We start from the raw sequence: 20000 nt of genomic DNA on the forward strand, positions 1-20000 counted from the left end.
ATGCTAGGTCGACTTCTAGTATTAAACCTTTATTGCTATCTTCTGTGTACTTGGCTAAGTCTATCTTATCAATATGGTTTTTAGTCATCCATTTGAAACCGCCAGTTGGTAAATATTGACTCATTGCCCAACCATACAGATTGTTAGCATCTAGATACATGATATATTTTGAGGGCGCCTTTTCATCATATGTTTTCATGTATTTATTATTCGACTTTCTGTATCGGTTGGCTATGTAACTGATACCTCCACGCATGCCTTTTTCAATGAATTGAAACATATCAATATCAGTCATAAGCTCTAATTTGATATCAGTCATTTTTAGCATAGCATCCCAGGAAAGCCCAGGACTGGTAAAATAATGACATGGGTCCAGTTTATAGTATTGCAGATAGGTCTTTCGAAAGTTTTCGAATACATCAGCTAACAGAAGTAAGTCAGATTTGAGATATAAGTCATGGTACTACCCATATTTTTCAGATTAAAAGTGTTCCATACATTTTTAGCATGTTTGTATTGATCATCTGTTATATGCTCATCATTTAAGATGCTGTAAAAGTCTTCTTTTGATGGCAGTTTTTCATTGAATTTATCAAAACTGTCCATGAAGTCGTATGGATATACTCCTTTTTGTGACATTAAATCAAGTTTTTCACCTTTGAATTTTTGAGATGTATATTTTAATGATTCTTTTGGTAGGTTGCTAACTAGTTTATCAAGACTTGAGCTCATAAATTGAAAACTATCAATGAGGGTCAGATGATTACCCAACATGAAAGCCATATACTTCTCCATGTTGTTAGGTATGGCATTGATATTCATTTGGCACTTTTCACCTTTTCTATTTGTATATGTGTGTTTTTTAGCTATTTCACCAATCTCTTGCATTATAAAATGACTGTCATACCCACGCAGATTATGAAATATTACTGGAATTTTATCAGTTATTCTAAAGTTAAGATCACAATCTTGATGAGCGGATCCTCTGTACTTACCAGTTATATGACAGTGATCTCTTACTCTTACATCAGTTTTATTGTATTTTTTCTCACATATATGGCATTTATCAGCTTTTTGGAATTTTTCTTCATCATCTTTAGTCATTCTCAATGGTTTATTGAAATATTTTTTCATAACCTTCTTGCAATATTTGACTTCATCCAGCATAGCTAGCATAAATTTGTGAGTAGCTTTTTTGCCTCTATAAATTTGTACTGGTTTGCTATATTTATCATCATAACAACAAACGACCTTGTATCCATAACCACAGTCCACATGCTTTTGATATGCTTCTGTATATGATTTATCATCATTGGGTTGGCATCCATGAATTTTTTCAGTAATAGCCTCGAAATCTGCATAAATTACAAATGGCACAGGAAGTTGTTTATGGAAATTATTGAATTTTAATATGCTGTTGTCTTTTGTTGGCATTTTTATTGCTTGTGTGCCATTCACTTGGATACAGTTTTCTTTGTGATCAGTTAATACTCTTTCAGAACTGAAACACTGAAGACAATGCATACAGAAATGTTTCCTCTCTTTGTGCTTTGTTTGATTGTACATGAATTTGTTAAAATCTTTGATTAATACAGAGTGATTGTTTTTGTTTTCTGTAATTAATCATAAATTCATATGGTCTTTATACTTTTCTTTTGAAACATAAATTGGATATGGTTGTTTATCTTCATAACCGAAAACATTGATGTTTATTTCATTCTGCTTTTCTATTTTGTTGTACTGTTTGGTAGTGACTGGAAATTCAATTCCTGAATAATCCAAATTTTCAATATATTGTTTGTCGAATTTTTTGATTCTCTGTGGGTATTTGTCTTGAGGATTCAAATGTCTGATGTGGCACCACCTGAAGCATTCATTATCCTCATTTTTCATGTTGATCAATCCCTTTGCACTGTTTCTGAGTTCTGTAGGTAGTTTTATGTAAGAAGATCCTTTAATTGGTTCATATTTTACCACATTAATGTAGTGGTTGTCAACAGATTGAATAGTCCAACCAGATCCCTCTGAAATCCATACTGCAATCTTGTTTATTATGTCTTGTTTTGATAATTTTAAAGCTAGTTCAATTTGTGTATCATTAATTATTGTTTGAGCTGGACTGTTGAAATATGCGGTCTTATACACTGTTTCTCCGTCTGACATTTTTGTGAATGTTAATTTAAGAGTTTCAACGAATTTTACTCCTTTCATTGATATTAATGTGTTTTCAATATGGTTAGCAACAGCCTTCCTTGTGTTGTTTAGTTGCACTAATGGGTCTTTGTCGTTTTTGATATTTATCTCATAAGACTTTGTGAACCCTTTCAGAGCTTTATCTGTTTGCTCTATCTTAGTTCTCGGTGCTGGCACTGGTTTGTATCCATCTCTGAACTCTATTGGTGGAAGAATTATGTTTTTTTCATAATCTTGAACCATTTGATTTACACTCTTACGAGATGTTGGGATTGGTCTAATTGGTTTTACAGTCCTTGGTGTTGGTACTGGTTTGGTGTCATCTACTATGACAATTTTAGGATTTTTTTTTTCTTGCTTCAACAGCAATTTGATAAGTTCAGATTTGCTGAGCTTTTTTAGATCTTTCTTGTTCATAGTATTATTACGTGAGATATTATTTTTCATTCTATATAACTATCACTTGTAATAAATCTTTAAGCCATAAACGCACATAAACCCTCATAAAGAAAAAATATATAAACTATATTATAATGAGTAAGATTGAAATAAGTGAATGCGTTTATTCTGTTCATCCAATTTATGACTTGTTTGCTTCAGATAAAAACGGAAATATAATCAATATCGTCAAGAAGGTGCCAAGCAAAGGTACAAAAGGTAATTCTGGTTATTTATATATTACTGTGAGAAAATATGGTGGTAAACAAAAAACTATGTCATCTCATAGATTCATTTGGGAATGTTTTAACGGTATCATTCCAGAAGGAAAAGTCATTGATCACATCAATAATGACAAAAAAGATAATCGCTTATGTAATTTACAGCTTGTTACACAACAACAGAATTGTAAGAAATCAGCGAAGGATCGTGACTATACATTTGTTGCCAAAAATCATGAAAATAAAAAATGTGTTAAAGCTATCAACAAAAACACAAATGAAGTTTCATACTATAACAGTATGTATGCTGTTCAACAACATCTTCAAATAAATGCTGGTGTTGTCAAAATGGTATGTGATTCTTTCAATCGTGTAAAATCAGGTGTTTCAAAAATAGATGGTCAACACTACAAATTTGAGTATATCAAGCAAGATGACTTGCCTGATAACCACAAAAAATCTGCTGATACAAGACCAAAAGTATCAGCAGAACATAAGAAGAAAATTTAAATGAAAGCTTTTAAAAAATGGCAAAACAAGGAATACAAATGTTCAAGATGCAATAAAGTGATGAAAAATGGTAGTAAGTATGTTCACAACAAAAAATGTAAATAAATAGCCAGAAACAATCAAATATTTTTGGCTATAAAGTAGCAATTACAGTATAAACCGTAGTTATTATTATATATGTTACATAACTTGGGTTTAAATATTTTCAATATCTTTCAATGGTATCCAACTATTGAAATCATCACTGTATCCCTTCCACTTCACTAGAGCTTGTTTCTTCTTATAGTCCCTCCGAATGACTTTATCAATACGAAAAACATCCTGTATTGCTTTTAATAATTCAGGTTGATAAAAACTTCCTTGAATATCTTCACCTCTGAGATCTTTTAGTTTGTATGTTATTGGATTAGTGTATTGGATCTTATCAACTGTAAACACTTCTTCAGTCCAATTTGGTGTGTAACCCTTGTCAAACACATTCCGTTTATACTTAGATATTCGGACCTTGTCACCAACCTTAAATTTTGCTTTAGCTGATAATGGCTCCATATTACCATATAGATTAAAGTAAACGGTTCCTTCATTTATCTTTTTATCGGCTTCAGTAGGTGTCATCTTTATGCTTGAATGTTTTGTGTGTTGTTGTACTTTTTCACTAGTTTGGGTAGTATATCGAGATACATTGTATTACCTTGAACAGTGAACTGTTTCCACATTTTGGATTTAATTGTTCTATTCCACCTTTCAACCACCGAGGATTTCTCCTCATTTTCAGTGGAGTACATATGTATCCCATTTTTGTCAAGCAAGTCTTTCAAGTGTTTGTTATAGAACTCCTTTCCCTTATCAACCCATAAATATTGTGGTTTTCTGCCTTCCTTGAATATTTCACTGAATGCCTTTGTAACACTTTCACCCTTTTTATCCTTTAATGGTACAATCCAACCGTATTTACTGAAAACATCAATGACCATTAGAAGATATCGGTAACCCTTATTCCATTTGCTAGATTTTTGCATTTCAACAAGATCACTTGCCCATATTTCATCAATATGATTTGTGATTACACGCCGCCGAGTAAAATTACGTTTTATGGGTTTATGTAACTCATCTGCTAATTTTTCTTGCCCGTTTTCTTCACTCGACGGCTTTTTCCGTTTTTTGAAACTCCTAGACCTAGTTTCTGCTTTGTATTGATAACATTTCTTGCCAACCAATGCCCCCATTGTCTTTCATTATACGGTACGTTGTCTAAAGCTTGAACCATTTTTCTATCTGCTTTATTTTTGCATTTCCTATCATCCTTGCAGACGGAATAATCAACATCGTGTTGCATTGCTATTGCATCAGTTCTTCCAGTCGGTATATCGTATATTTCTAATATTTGACCAGTTTTTGGGTCATACTTCAGTTGATTTTCCAAATCATTGTAAGGTCCTGTGTAATGATGCCCAGGAAGCGTCCATCCGCTTTTTGGTTTTGGTAATTTACCAATAGCTTTGTGAATATCAAGAGCACCACCATCAAGATCTTTTCTGTTTGTTGTGTATTTTTTGTTTGGTCTTATTTTTGTCGACAATTGATTTAAAGCTTGTGATCCAACATTTTGAATTGCCGGATTAAGTTTATCCAAAGCATAATCAATGGCTTTCTTCTGTAACTTTGGATCTCGTAGCATTTCCGTTGTGTAATATCTACCCATTTCAACTGCTTTTTTGCCAAGATAAGGTACTCCTTTAGTTAAAAATAATTCTGCTGCTGTATTACCTAAATCTGACATGATCCCTCTGCCTGCCATCTCTGACAGGCTATTTAGTTTCCCTGTTTTTTAACAAATTTGGTCTTTTTAATGCCGCATTCAGCACAAGTGCAAAAGAACATTAGTCTGCCATTTTTAGTTGTTTTGTAACCTGAAGGCTCAGTACATTCAGTCACTTTCTTTTGTTTAACACAATACGATTTCATAATATATATAAGTTAGATATTTCTAAAATAATGTTCGATAAATCTCTCATTTTTCATTGTATCATTTATGTCGAACACTTGTAATAAATCATAATACGAATTACCCTTATTCATTTCATTTAAGAAGAAGAGACAGAAGTACCCACATGTTGTTGTGTACATATTTTGTATCTGATTATTTTGATGCAACAAAGTCAAATTTTTCTTTTTGGCATGATTGACCATTTCTTGAAATGGAGGCATACCAAAACTATCAAAATAATTGATTACTTTATCTTTCACATAAGTGGCTACCCAGTGAGATCCTGACATATAAGCTGGTTCAAGATTGTAGATGAATAACGCCTGTTTATGGTTATGTGGAACATTTTCATTCCTTGACAATACTTCATTGATTGGTATATTCAAATATTTACACTATTTTATTAGATCATGGTTACTCAAAGGGGTGTTTTTATAAATTTTGGTTTTACAATATTGCCCCCAAAATGGGTACGCCATTGAATGGACTGTTTTTTCCCAATAGTAGTCCCTTTCCTGATTTTTTTTTTTGGTAGTTCTTTTTTTTTTACCTGAGCCGTGAATATCATTCCACGAGCCGTAGAAAGGAGGGGGTATTTTTGGTAACCCAATTCTAGGTGCTCCATTACCTCTTCTAGGCCAGGTAGGTGGTATACCAACCTGTGGAGCTAATTTTCCAGTCATCTTTTTTATGGCTTCAATAGCTAGTGGAATACCGATGCTAGTTAACAGAGTTCCTAAAAATCCACCTGATTGTGTTTTGGTTGGTTTTATACGAACACCTGAACCCGATTGAAGGGCATTTAATATATCCTGTTTTTGTTTCGTCGATAAAAGATGTTTATATTCTATCAGCTTTTTAATTTTGTCTTGTGGCACGAGAAAACCACCAGTCTGTACTCCTTTCCCAGAGATTGCTTTAACCAATTGAGAAGCACCTTCGCTCGCTAGTCCTCCCAAAGCACTTAGTCCAAGCGTTTTTGCAATTGTTGGTGCGAATGATCTTCCAAGTGTTAATACGGTACTCAAAAGACTTCCACCGACTTGTTTCCTGATATTCGTTTTGGCTAATTTGATGTGCATTCCTTTGTTCAATTTGCGATTTTTTTGTAATCTTTCTTTTACCATTGCTGGAACATAAAGAGTGTCGTTTCCATTAAGAGAATCATTTGTTAGTCTTAGAACAATTGTTTCCCTTTTATAGTAAGCATTACTCAGATTCATTTTTTGATTATCTGAAAGTCTTACGTTGATTTCATGAAGTTCAGTCATATAATATATGTTATATAATTCCAGTTACAAAACATATACAAATAAATAGGAGTTATTGACTTGATTTCATATTACTATTTCAGTTGTGGGCTTATACTATAACCAGTTCATTTCCGATTTTGTCAATGACAACTGTTTCTTCATATAAAACGATAGCATGTACGTTGAAAGGACTGTCGTCAGCACTATTAGCATTGAGTTTATACCTAAAAATCAACTGTTTGGGATCTCTTGTTACTTTCTCTGCCTGATATGATAGATCGAAATAGATTAGTGAGTATAGACTATTATAATTAGCTAGATTCAACTGCGTTCCGGTGTTGTAATCATTTTTTCTCATTGCATAAGACATTAAATCGTTGAATATTCTTACTTTACTTTCACTGTCATACTCTGTTTCTGGGTAAAAAATGCCATTCCCGTATTCCAATCTGCATGTTGTCAAATAACTACCATTCCCTCGATCGGCATTTATATTAAATGTATCAAATTCATATGGATTTGTCGCCGAATTCCTTGTTTTAGCTCGTTGTAGGTATACAAAAATTGCTTTAACATTGTCAATACTAGAAGAAATCTGGAAGAATCCACTACCATGCCTCGGACTAGACATTTGATACATTTCTCTGAGATACGTCCATTTATCCTGTTTTAAAAAATAACCAATGAACTTATCATACAGACTGTCCTTTGGAGTCAGTTTTGGAACCCATAGTAGAAATCTGTCAATGAAAACCCTTCCATCATCAACTGCATCAAGTTTTTGAAGTAGTTCTCTATCATCCGGTAGCTTTAAAGTAAATTCAAGCTGCATTGGTACCAACATCTTACCCTCCAACTCTTCAAAAAAACTGTAACGATTGAGAGGTATGATTCTATTGACATCAGAATTCCCGGTTGTTAAAAGTCGTCTAGCCTCAAATCCTGTATTCTGATTAGCATTAGCTATAAGATGATTTGTATCTAAATACCAAAGACTATTCTTGGCTACACTTCTTGAGTAATCATCAGAATATTCCAGTAAATTCTTAACAAAAACGACCTTGTGTAAATTATCAGTATCGTACACAATTTTACCAGCGCTTTTTATCATCATATGAGAAATCAATGAATGAGATCCATTAATAACTGTTATACGATCTGCACCATAGGCTGTACCATCAGCCAATTTTTGTACCTGGAACTGGACCTCGAAATAAGCATTGTACCAATCGTAAAAAACTCGATCGATCATTGATTGTAAATGTATATCCATTTTTCTCCTGATGTTGACCATTGGCTGGGGCTCTAATTACATCATCAAGTTGGAAACGCACTAACTCATTTCTTTGTAAAAATTCACTTGTTCTAAAAGCCATTTATACTATTATATTATATAATTTTGCTATCATGTTATTTATTTGAAGACTCTACGCCTTCTTCCAGATCCTGATATCAATTCATTGAGGATCATATCAGTACTTTCATCTTGCTGTTTAATGGGTGAGGATGGAACAATTGCCCTTTGTCTTATAGCTCCTTTTCTCAAATTTGCCAATTTTTTCGTTATTAGGTCTCCTGACTTCTCTGATACAGCCTTACCCAGACGCTCACCTGCATGGGAAACCCCTGATTCTAATGCCTTCTTTGCTATTGGCTTAGCAAGTTTCTTGAAAACAGATGATGCCACACTCTTTAACGGTTTAAAAATATTATCAACGATAAGTCCAGACCCTTTGTGTTGAAAAACAAATCTACCAAGTTTTGGATGATAAAACCTCTTGAATTCATACGGTTTCATTTATACCTTTATGTTATATTATTATATGCTTTTTAGAATAAGTGAGAAAGACGTATCCGCTCCATTCAGATCCAGTAATCTTCTTTTTCCATCTGTTACCCACATTCTGATTGATGAAATTGTAATTTTATTAATTGGATTAAATGTGACTCGTCGCGGTTCGAGGGTGAAGGAGTAACTTGGAGTTAGTACACTGGTTGAGAATGAATAAATTATGTCTGTGTCTTTACCGTCTGCAAGCGATTTGTTCATTAAATCACAATGAATATTGAGTATGTCTGTGTCTTGACCGAGATTTGGCAATCTTGGTCCAATATGCGTTCCACTTGCTAATATCTTTTTGTCAAAACCTATTAGGTCATTAAAATTACTTGCTCTTAAATCAAGTTGGTAATTTTCAGCTAATGTAACCGTGACCCTAAATGTTGTATTGTCGAAGTCAAGAGTGATTGGAAACGTATCACCAGTTTTCGTTACATTTTTTATGTATGTGTTGAAATCTGTATAATTCCATACACCGGCTGGAAGTGTAATGTTTTTAAAAGTTAAAACATTATCTGAGCTATATTTAATTAATTGATTTTTGTATCCAGCATTGACATTGAACCAAGTGAATGACATGTTGATGACTCTGTTAAGACCAATAACATATTGCTTATTATTGTCTAGAATTATAGGTCTGGTAAAATTTGTTGTAAAATCTTCAGGTTTATTATTCCCTTGATTTTTTACACTATAAGATGATAAAACTATCTCTCGTTGCATTATATAACGAAGTTACATTAAATTTTGAAATATTGTTTGTATAATTTACCATATTGTGATCTATTGATTGTCGACATTTTTAATAATGTGTCCAATATAGAAACACCCATATTTCGCATGTCAATGCTGGTATTACCTGCTGATATCTCACCAAGAATTAAATCTAATTTTTTTAATAAGTTCTTTCGGTTTGTTGAAAAATATAACATTACCACCTTTTTGTTTTTTCATACCAGAACCTTTCATTGTTTTGATTTTATTTTCATAATGCTTTATGTATTCATTTAAAGTAGCTCTTGCGTTGTCTATTCTTTTGTTTAGCACTTGCCTTTCTGCATCTGAAATTTCTCCTGATTTATATTGTTTTGTGATTTGAGATTTGTAGCCTTTTAATTGATTTCTTTTTATTTTAGCTTCATTGACAATCTTATTGAGATATTTTTTGTTTTTTCGTTGAGTCATTTCTTGTTGATTTATTACCTTTTCAACAGAATCATAATTTTGAAGACCAAGATCACCTAATATCTCATTATCCATATCTTCATCATCTAATCCATAATCTATCTCCTCGTCTTCATCATATTCTGGTGGTAATTCTGGTTCTTCAGGAAAGTACTTAGGATCAACATGAATCTCTTTTTTTCCTTCCAGAAGATCTTGTAAAGATTCTTCATATGTTGGCGGTTTTGGCACCAGTTGTTTTTCTTGCTGTGGCAAAACAGGTTGTTCAAATAATTCACCAAGATTCATATCTGGAACTTCATCCTCTATATCAATGCCGTAATCAGGAACTTCTCCTTTCTTCAGTGGTCGTGTTTTCCTTGGCAACCTTAAAACCTGATTACTATCAATAACATCATCTAATTTACTTGTAATTGGTTGGAATACTTTTGAAAATCCCTGTTGACTGGTCTGCTGACCAATATTATGTTTTGTAATTGCATTATGGACATAATTGATCTTATCCCCTAATTCAGATTTACTCTTTGCGAGTTCTTTCCACCTAAGCAAACTCATCTTTGTTATATTATTACGTTACATAAAATGGAAATTCATATATAAAAATAACGTTTTACACGGTGTTGAACACCGTGTCAAACACCGTGTTATACACCATGTTATTGAAATAATATACCCATATAATATAAATGAAAATACCAAATTATGATACTGACGATAAAGTAACATCCAATTTTAAACAATTATATGATTTTATGCCTGATCGATGCTTCCGCATGCTCATTTGCGGACCTTCTGGTTCGGGAAAAACAAATACACTTATGCATATGATTTACAATTTATTGTACTTTGATAAAATATACCTTTATGCAAAAAACTTAGAGCAGTCAAAGTATCAGAATCTCATGGATAAGTTCAAACCAATAAGTGATGAAGCTGGTTATGATGTTATTGAAGCAAGCAATGATAAAATCATTCCTGTAAACGATCGTGATAGTGAAAATCAGAAATTGGTAATATTTGACGATTTTGTATGTGATAGAAACCAAAAGCCATTAGTTGACTATTTTATTCAGGGAAGACATAAAAATTGCAGTGTTATTTATCTCAGTCAATCATATTATAAAACTCCAAAAGATGTCAGATTAAACTGCTCACATTTTATGAATTTCCAAGCAACAACGAAAAATCGCTTATTTGCAGAGAAAACAATGTATCAAAACAATTATACGAAAAAGCAACTGGTGACCCTTACAGCTTCATATATATCGATAAGCCACGGAAATTTACAACAATGAACTTCAATGGAACAATATAACCCATATATATATGAGTTACTCAAATGGCAAATTACCTGAAGATACATTGTCACATGACAAAATTATTGAAATAGTAAAAGGATTGCCTGGCGTTGGTTTTAAACTAACAGATGACGGTGATTACGATATTCAAAATAAAAAAACTGAGGAATGTAGCTTCACCGCAAACGAATGACGATGCAACCACTAAGAGTTATGTTGATAATAAGGCATTACTAGTTGACGGTAGTAATAAGATGTTTAGGAGCACTCGATATGAATTCGAGAAGAATAGAAAATGTTGCACCCGGTAGACATAATACAGCTGATGCATTAACACATTTACAACTAGAAGCATTTTATCTTGATTTGAATACTAACACTGGTGATATTGAAGCACAAAATCCTATCGACATGAAAGATCAAAGAATCAAGGGGTTAGACGAACCAGTACATCATAAAGATGCTGCAACAAAATTTACATCGATAATTTTATGACTCAAAAGGCTGATAAAACAGAGTTGTCTCAAAAAGCCGATAAAACAGCGTTAAATGATTATTTAAAAAGAGATGGGACAGTTTCCGTAACTAGTGATTTTGACTTTGGTGACAATAAAATTACAAAGGTTGGTAACGGTTCACAATCGACTGATGTAGTAAATAAAGGATACATTGATACTGCATTAGCCGCCAAACCAAATGTCAATCAGGTTGTGTTACGAAATGGTACTCAAGAAATGAGTGGAAATTTCAATTTGTCTTGGAATAAAATAACAAATTGCGGACAACCAACTGGTACTAGAGATGTGACTAACAAAGCTTATGTCGATTTCGAGGTTGGAAAAAACCAGATATAAATCAAGTCATTTTACGAGACGGCAGTAATACAATGACTTCTAATCTAGACATGAACAATCAACGAATAATAAATCTCGGAAACGCCACACATAATCAAGATGCCATAACTTTGAAGCAAGTAAATGATGCTTTTTCAACTATAAGTACCGAAAATAATAAATATACAGACCAAAAAATAGCGGAGAGTTATATAAGCACACACGAAAATCGAAAGAACGTTTTGGCATACGCTATGGATGATGGACAATTCACTGAAGATTTCGGAATACAGGATGTTAATTTAATCACCTATAATGACTCACCTCATAAAACCAACAAAAAAGCATTCTCTTTGAAGGTTCAAAAAACAAATGACGGATCTAGTCTGTTTAAAGGAAGGTTTGATTTTAATTTATTCAAGATGATACGTGATAATTTTAGTGATAATTACACTGTTTGTATTGAAGTGTATTTCGAAAAAGATCTTAGACATGATTCAGAATTTAATTCTTTTAATATAACATTTGAAAAACTGAATATAAATATTGATAAATCACACACAATAAAAGTCAATACTGATTATAAATATTATCGAAGTATATTGAATCTTTCTCCAGACGGCACATCTCCATCGATTCAAAGAAGGTTATATGTTAATGTTCAGAGTAGTTTTGACAACCTTAGTCCTAGTCTGTTACCTTTATATGTACTGATTTATGGTATTAAGGATGAAGCAAAAAACGATCTAGATATGAGTATATTTGATTACGAAAAAGGTTATGAAGTCTCCAACAATAATCTTCAAATTCACATACCCATTAATATGAACAACAACGGAATTAGGGGTCTGCCGAGATCACCGATAGATGACAACGGTCCTTTAACCAAAACATACATGAGACTAATTTCTTTACCATGTTTTCTTGTAGGTACAACCGAAATCGGAACTAATAATTGTCATTTTTCATATGAAATGCAATTAGATGGTACAAGCACTAATACCAGATTGTCGTCTATTATTGGAGGAAGAAACATTAAAATTTTGCAAGTTGTGATCTGGACGAACAAACGTTTGAATGGTGTTTACAAATTAATCATAAACAGAAACTTTTATTCAGGTACTGCTTCAAATATTATGTTTACAACATTAGTTACACTTTCTACGGTATCAACAGAATATATATTGAAACCACTACTAACGAAAGAAAAAGGTTTTTTTACACCATATATTGCAGACCCTATAATTTCTAAAAAATATCTAATCGAAATATATATGGCATTGTATGTTAAAGATGAACACGGAGACTTTGTTCTAGACGACAATGGTAATAAAATCGAATATACTGTCGAATATACCAATATTGATGTAGTTACGACTGACACAGTCGATTTTTCTGTGAATTCTGATGGTCATGCAGAAACCGGCAAAAATCTCATCGTAAAGCCTGCTACGGCAGATAACCATGTTGTTGTCAAATCACAGGTCGTTAGCATTGTTAGAGATTCATTTCTCGATCTTTGGGTATCTGAATATCTTCGAATGTATGCAAATTGCGTATATCAGATAGACAGATCAGATGGTCAAAATGTGAAGATTGATTCAAGCAGAAAGGAAGAAACTATATATGACAAAAGCAATGAGGAAAGTGATGCCACTCAAACAGATTCATCTAAAAGACCTACCTTATGCACAAAAGCTGAAAAACATAATGGTCGATATTTCCTGAAATTTAGTGGTACACAGAAAATGATATCTCAGGTTAATCTGAATAATGACGCAGTCAATGTTTTCGTTGTCTATAAATTAGATTCAAGAGGTCCGTCACAAAATTTTTGGAATAATGCTCTTTTTGGACACGATAATGGGGAGTTTGACAAATTCATAGCTTATTCTGGTTCAAATCTAGTGGTATCTGAAGCTGATTCTGCAAATAATTGTGTTTATCTTGGTCCTGCTGCTTCTCTTCAGAGTTTCTCGAAACTAGATGATTATAGCGAGAATGATTTGGGTGAACTTAACAAATGGCACTGTTTATCAGTACATTGGGATAACAAATCTTTGCCTAAAACTGAAAAAAGTAAGATTTACTGGAACAAAATACATATTGGTGATTTTACTGGTGGCAACCGTACAGGAAACAGTACAACTGTTTTTGGTGGTCTGAATCCCACAACAGATATAGCTCCTCTTAGAGGAAATATAGCCTTTTTCTGTGTATATTTGGATTTTATCCTAGATGAAAAAACGATATTAGACCATCATACCCTTCTGATGCAAAGGTACAATATAACGTAATATATATATGTATATCAATTTATTGCTTGAATATGTGACATACAATTTTGAAAAAACAAAGGAAAAACATCTAAACATTGACGATAAAATATTAAAATCAGCACTTATTTATAGATACCTGCATTTTTATCATCTCGAAAGAGATGTATCTATAAATAAGATTCTTGAACTCAATAATGGTGAAATGGGTCTTCTTGGACCAGGTAGTGGCTGTCTAACATGGTTACTTGAAAAGATCTTCGGTTGGATTAATATATTAAATTCACATAGTGTATTACATGATGCTTCCGGGAGGTTTTATGACCACCATAAGCTCGGTAGAGGTTACACTTATGCTATTTCAGAAAAATACACAACTAAACTGATTAAAAGATCACCTTTTTGTGGTCAAGTCAGTGGTATACTATATTGTCTATGCAGACGATTAACAATCTAAACTATAATTATGACTGACAAACGAAAAAAAATATTTGACTGGAATCATATTTCAGATTCACTGACTGAAGATCAGTTTGATGAACTAAAGAGCTATTATAAAACATATCACAGAAAACAATGGTGCTTCAAGCAAGCTTTAAAAAGATACAAAAAATTCAAACTAATTGGGAATTCTGTTTCTATTCTGACAGGCACAGGAGGCATTATTGCTGCTGTAGTAACCTATGGTATAGCTTTAGTCGGTATATCAACAGCTGCTATACTGATCAAAAGTTACATGGGTTATCAATCATTAGACATAAAAATTCAAAATTGTACATATGCATACCAATCATATGGACATCTTCTAATAAATTTAAAAGACATGATGAGAAGTGGCGATTTTCAACCATCAATTTACAATGAAATGAAAAATATAGACGATTTTGTCACTGATGTACGTCCTAATGTAGACAAATTTCTTCTAAAATACAACGACAAATTCATTCCTTGACAATTGCATTGATTTCATCAGATGCTAATGTAAGGATTTCTCTCCAATACAGTTCATACTTTTCAAGAGTTTTTTTAGACTTTGTTGTCTTGACCTTTTCAAAAGGAAGATCAAGTATTTTGAATATTTTTTTTAAAAGAAAGTTGATGTTAATCATACGCTTTCTATCATCAACGTTGACATGCCTGATAACCTTTCCAATTTCTTCAAAAATCTTCATTATTTTGTTTTTGTGTTTGACTGTAATCTGGAAATTATTTTTCACAGCTATATTGTTTATTATGTTTTCTATATGATATTTTCTTACATACACTGATTTACGTCGAAATTTATGTTTATTCTGATGAAATTCGATAAATTCTATAAGTGGTTTATAGCCATTAACTGTCCCACATTTTTTACAAGCTAGCATATTGTTATCATTCACTATATCAGGTTGACTGCAGCATTGCTCAATTTCTTTCGTATGTTTACCTATTTCTTTATTACAATAAGGACAAATGATTTCTTCCATGTGTACAAGTTCTTCATGTATTTCTTTACAACTCATTATACTATTATATGAGATATTAATTTTATACAACAAAAATATATAGATTTCCAAAAATACTAGATCATAAATACGAAATCAATAATTGGTAGCCGAAAATACGAGATCAAAAATATGAAACCATAATATGGAAAAACATATAGATTACCAAAAATACGAGATCAAAAGTTGGAAGCCATTATATGGAAAGTAGTATAGAGTTGGGTTTGGTAACAGATCAAAAAATGATCTGGTACCCCCAACTCCTATACTACTTACTGACCATTTATTATATGGCTTGTGTTTGTAGCCGATATAACGCGCGCTCTGATTGGCTAATTGTGACTGAATTGTAGGGCATTATTCTCCCGTAATGCCCACGGGCCGATTACCGGCTTGCAAAAACAAAGCAAAAGGTAATTAAAAAAACATATTTTCCAACAGCGTATAACTTATTTACAGACAACTGAAACATTTTATAAAAGCGAAAGTTGAACGAAAATATTTAAGAAAAATAACAGTAAAATATGTTTTCCAGGCAAAATTTGGTCATTTTAGCGTTGATTACGAATGTTTGGATGCAAAACTAAAATTTTCTGCAATTTATCTGCTTTCTTGGACATAAATTCGACCGAAAACTGATGAGGCACGAATATTTTTAGATTTTTAGGAATAATCGGATTAGCGATCAATGTGTAATGTGATAATGCGATAAAACTGTCAACTTTGCGACCCGTTGCTAACGGCAACGGAAGCGATCGCATTACGAATAATTAACCTCTGTTTGCCAAAAACCACCCAAATAACGGGCGGGTCTAAAACACAGGTCACATTCCACAGGTCACTCATTGCAGGTCATTGTTTTACCTTTTTAAAAATGACCCAAAACCCTCAATTTGGCTAACCCTAGGCCTAAAAACCCCAATTAGGCCTAGGGTTAGCCAAATTTAGGGTTTTGGGTCACTTTTAAAAAGGTAAAACAATGACTTGCAATGAGTGACCTGTGGAATGTGACCTGTGTTTTAGACCCGCCGCCAAATAACCGATTTTTTGACGGAAAATTCATCCCAGAGAATAAAACTATTCACTGGACATGTAACAAAGGTAAATATGTTCGAGCGAAAGCGAAAACAAGCGAATATTTTGAGGGAAAACACAATTATGTGAGATCAAAGGAAAATCTGTTTAAGACACGCAATTGAATCGCTCCGGAAGTAATTTTACCTTTTCAGCGATTTTAACGCTTGAAATTCCATGCAATCCACCTGGTCTAGTCTTTGAATTCACTATTATCGCTACCCTACGAATCTTCAGTGTTCTACGTAACAGCACACTTGGTAAAAGACGGCTCGACGGGAGACAGATTGTTGTCGAAGTCCATTACTCGTCGCTTTTAAGCTTGTTCAGTATCCAATTGACTTGCCATTATTGAGCTTCATAAGGGTATATTTTGTTCAAAGATCCACTAAAACGCCATTCGCGTTACATGACTTTCGACGCCATTGCCGGTTAAGTTAATCGTTCTACTGTGTCCACCAGAGAAATCTACGCATTTCCCACTACCCTCTCGATCCTAAGAAAATACACGCAGAAGGCTCTATGCACAAAGACACCACTTAGTAGGGGAATGACAGGCAAGACCTCTACCGACACGGAAAATAAAACGGAGAAATCTATCCATTTTCCGACTGGGATTGCCATAGGCAACCCAGTAATTAATATTCTGGCGGTAAAATACGTCATTTACCATAAAATGCGTTAATTACAGTGCGCGAAATTTGCATGAAGTTCTTCCGAAGGCCCTAGGCTGCTATAGAGACCCAACAATTTTCTCAGTTAAAATTATGGGATGACATGACGTTCGAATACATGGGAGATTGAGAAAGCGATTGATTTCATGTTAATTAGCTCAGCAAAGTCTCTCAAGCAGCTATTCAAAATTAATACTCAAGCGTTGAATAAAATTTATGACACGATATTTTTGGTGTTCACGGTTTTCGGATTTTCTTTCAGCTCTAGGATATACGAATCAATCAAGACATTCAAGGGACAAATAACGCCGATAGCATCTTTTGGTTAATGAATCCACGATCATGCAAATACAAACAAACTTTCAGCACAAGTTGAAATATCAAAGATTTGGGCATCCAGTTGGCAGGACCACAAACACATCCTCACGCTTGATGAAATTCCTGAACAGGTTTCAATTCTAAAATCTCCGAATATCCAGAATTTGCTGTGTATTGTACTGTGCAAACCTCTAAATACTCGCTCGAATTCACAGCCTTCCACCGCCATTTTTGTTTTCGTAGCACTCCTTGCGGTCAAAACCGGTTTTGTGGCAACTGGGATGCACTATCACCGTTCAACCAGTGAAATTGAGTGTTAGATTGTTTTTACTCGGAAAGAACTGGCACTGACTATGAAAACCAATCAGCGACCGTGTTCATAATCACAAATCATGGAAGTAAGATTCTTAACCGCCGTGACCAGAGGTCGCTCCTCGCGAAAGAAAAATAGAACCTCTGGCACCCTGGGTTAACTCGTGTTTAGATGAGACTATGGAAACACGGAAAACGTCCTCTGTTGCTTCAATGGTTTTAATTAAAGAAAAAAAAAAACAATGACCCCATCAAACCTCTCAACAAGGGGCCGATTTTGAATGTTGGCTTGCTTTTGACACTTTCTGACACTGAAATACCATTTCCCGGAGTGATTTTGGTCGTTCCTAGAATATATAATTTATTCCTGCCAAACGGCCAGTGGAAACTTGCCCTGTGTGCTTTTCTCTAGAGCCTGTGAATTGTAACTGACTTGTTGAAGTCTTGAGAAATTCGCATTGTCTTAGCAAGAATTGCAAAGTTTGTGACACTACTGAACTAAGGCAATCATCGGCGTGTTTTTCTTCCTTCCAAACAATTTACACGTTTATTTAAGACCACTTGTGTTTAACCGTATTAATAACTTTTATCAGTAGAAATGAAACAAACTCATTGGGTTGCCGTTTCCTAAAATCACTGCAATTTGTCTGATAAAAAGTTTGAAAATTTTCACGCAAAATAGAAGCGGCTATAAAAAGCAGTACATTTAGGTTAAGAGGCTATGCTTATTTTGCAGAAAAATGCTAAATGGTGCAAAGCCAACTTTGTAAGTATCTACCTTGTAAACGATTGTACATGTCAGCGTCACTTTATCTCGATCTCGGTGAGGTATCAGTGAAGACTTGGAGCAAACAAACAAGCGTTTCCAAAGGTGTTTCTTGCTTTGAACATAAAAGCTAAATGTCAGCACCTTTTGAACTTTAATTAGACATAACCAAAGTAGTTTTGTTCTTAACACCGGCATGAAAAACATCAGCGACGGCTGCGACGGTAGAACGAACGATAAGTTTGTCAACTTATCAGCGTTTTCGAGTAAAAACTGTTTCAAACTCGGTGCTGGTGGAAGAAATGACCGTACAGGTCAACCTCCAAGAAGACGGGCTTAACCTGAAGAGCGCCACGTATGCTTACTTTGGGGACACCCAACGAAGACCTCGTTGAAAAATCTGTTCGCAAGGAGTGTTTCCTAGAAATTTCTAACATTTTCCTCCTCGCCTTTTCGAGATTTGCCGAAAACAAAAACGTTACTGAAACCTCACATACAGATTCACAACTAGGGAAGGGGATCCCACACATGTTCCAAAAGGTTATTTTTGACTCTCTGATAGGTCATTTGTAAAACATTTTTGGGGAAGCAGCTAGCTCCTTGGAAAGCTTGAGTTCATTTTCATCTATCAATATCTGACAGGAAAACTTTATTAACCCGGAACATTTTCCGTAACATTTGCGGGCACTTCAAAGCATTTCGCTGATAAGAAAATCAGTATTTGTCAATTACAATGAACTTATAACTGTCCCTAGGAAAATATGCTTTGAACTTGTCCGTTGTATTCCCCTAAGGCTTAAACGGCAAATCGTTCAACCTCCAAAAATTACATAGCCAAATTCAGCCTTCAAAGGATCAAAATTAAATTTAAGTTTTTCATTGCGGACAAGTCTTGACAAAGTGGAAAGAGCGGCGAGGGAAGATGTTTTTGTAAAAGATCCATCAAGGTTACACGTTGGTTCTTTAGATGAAGAATTCGATATACACTTACCCTGAGCCGCGATAAAGAACGAATGTGACCTCGAGAAATGTCTCCTTGCAGACTGATTATAACCTTATGCGATCAATGCTCTTGCAAAATCCATCATCTGCCTACTATGATGATTTTTTCAGTGATTTGATGCGACATAACTTTAATTAAAATAAGCATGAGATATACTTTTCGTTCGGCAGGAGACCTCAACGGTCGTCTAAATGCATTAAACTCACCCGGAAAGAGAGGTCAAACCTGGCAGTTTCTTGCTATGAAGATCTGAATTTTCCAGTCCTGAAAACAGAAAAGTGGGGACAAATAATATTTTTAATGATGTAAATATATCGGGAAACAAATCAATACAT

At 34.0% G+C, this 20000-nt stretch overlaps 1 protein-coding gene across 7 annotated transcripts in view; it reads right to left on the reverse strand.

The window, feature by feature from the left end:
* LOC137985025 (galanin receptor type 1-like) overlaps window positions 1-20000 on the reverse strand; it is a 79237-nt gene that overhangs the window by 36132 nt on the left and 23105 nt on the right. For all 7 annotated transcript variants that reach the window (XM_068832442.1, XM_068832437.1, XM_068832441.1 and 4 more), the window contains exon 2: window positions 19872-19929. The gene's annotated coding sequence lies outside the window, so the exon portion shown is untranslated. The remainder of the gene's footprint in view (window positions 1-19871; window positions 19930-20000) is intronic.

This window comes from Montipora foliosa, chromosome 14 (genome assembly GCF_036669935.1).
Source record: "Montipora foliosa isolate CH-2021 chromosome 14, ASM3666993v2, whole genome shotgun sequence".
Classification (NCBI taxonomy): domain Eukaryota; kingdom Metazoa; phylum Cnidaria; class Anthozoa; order Scleractinia; family Acroporidae; genus Montipora; species Montipora foliosa.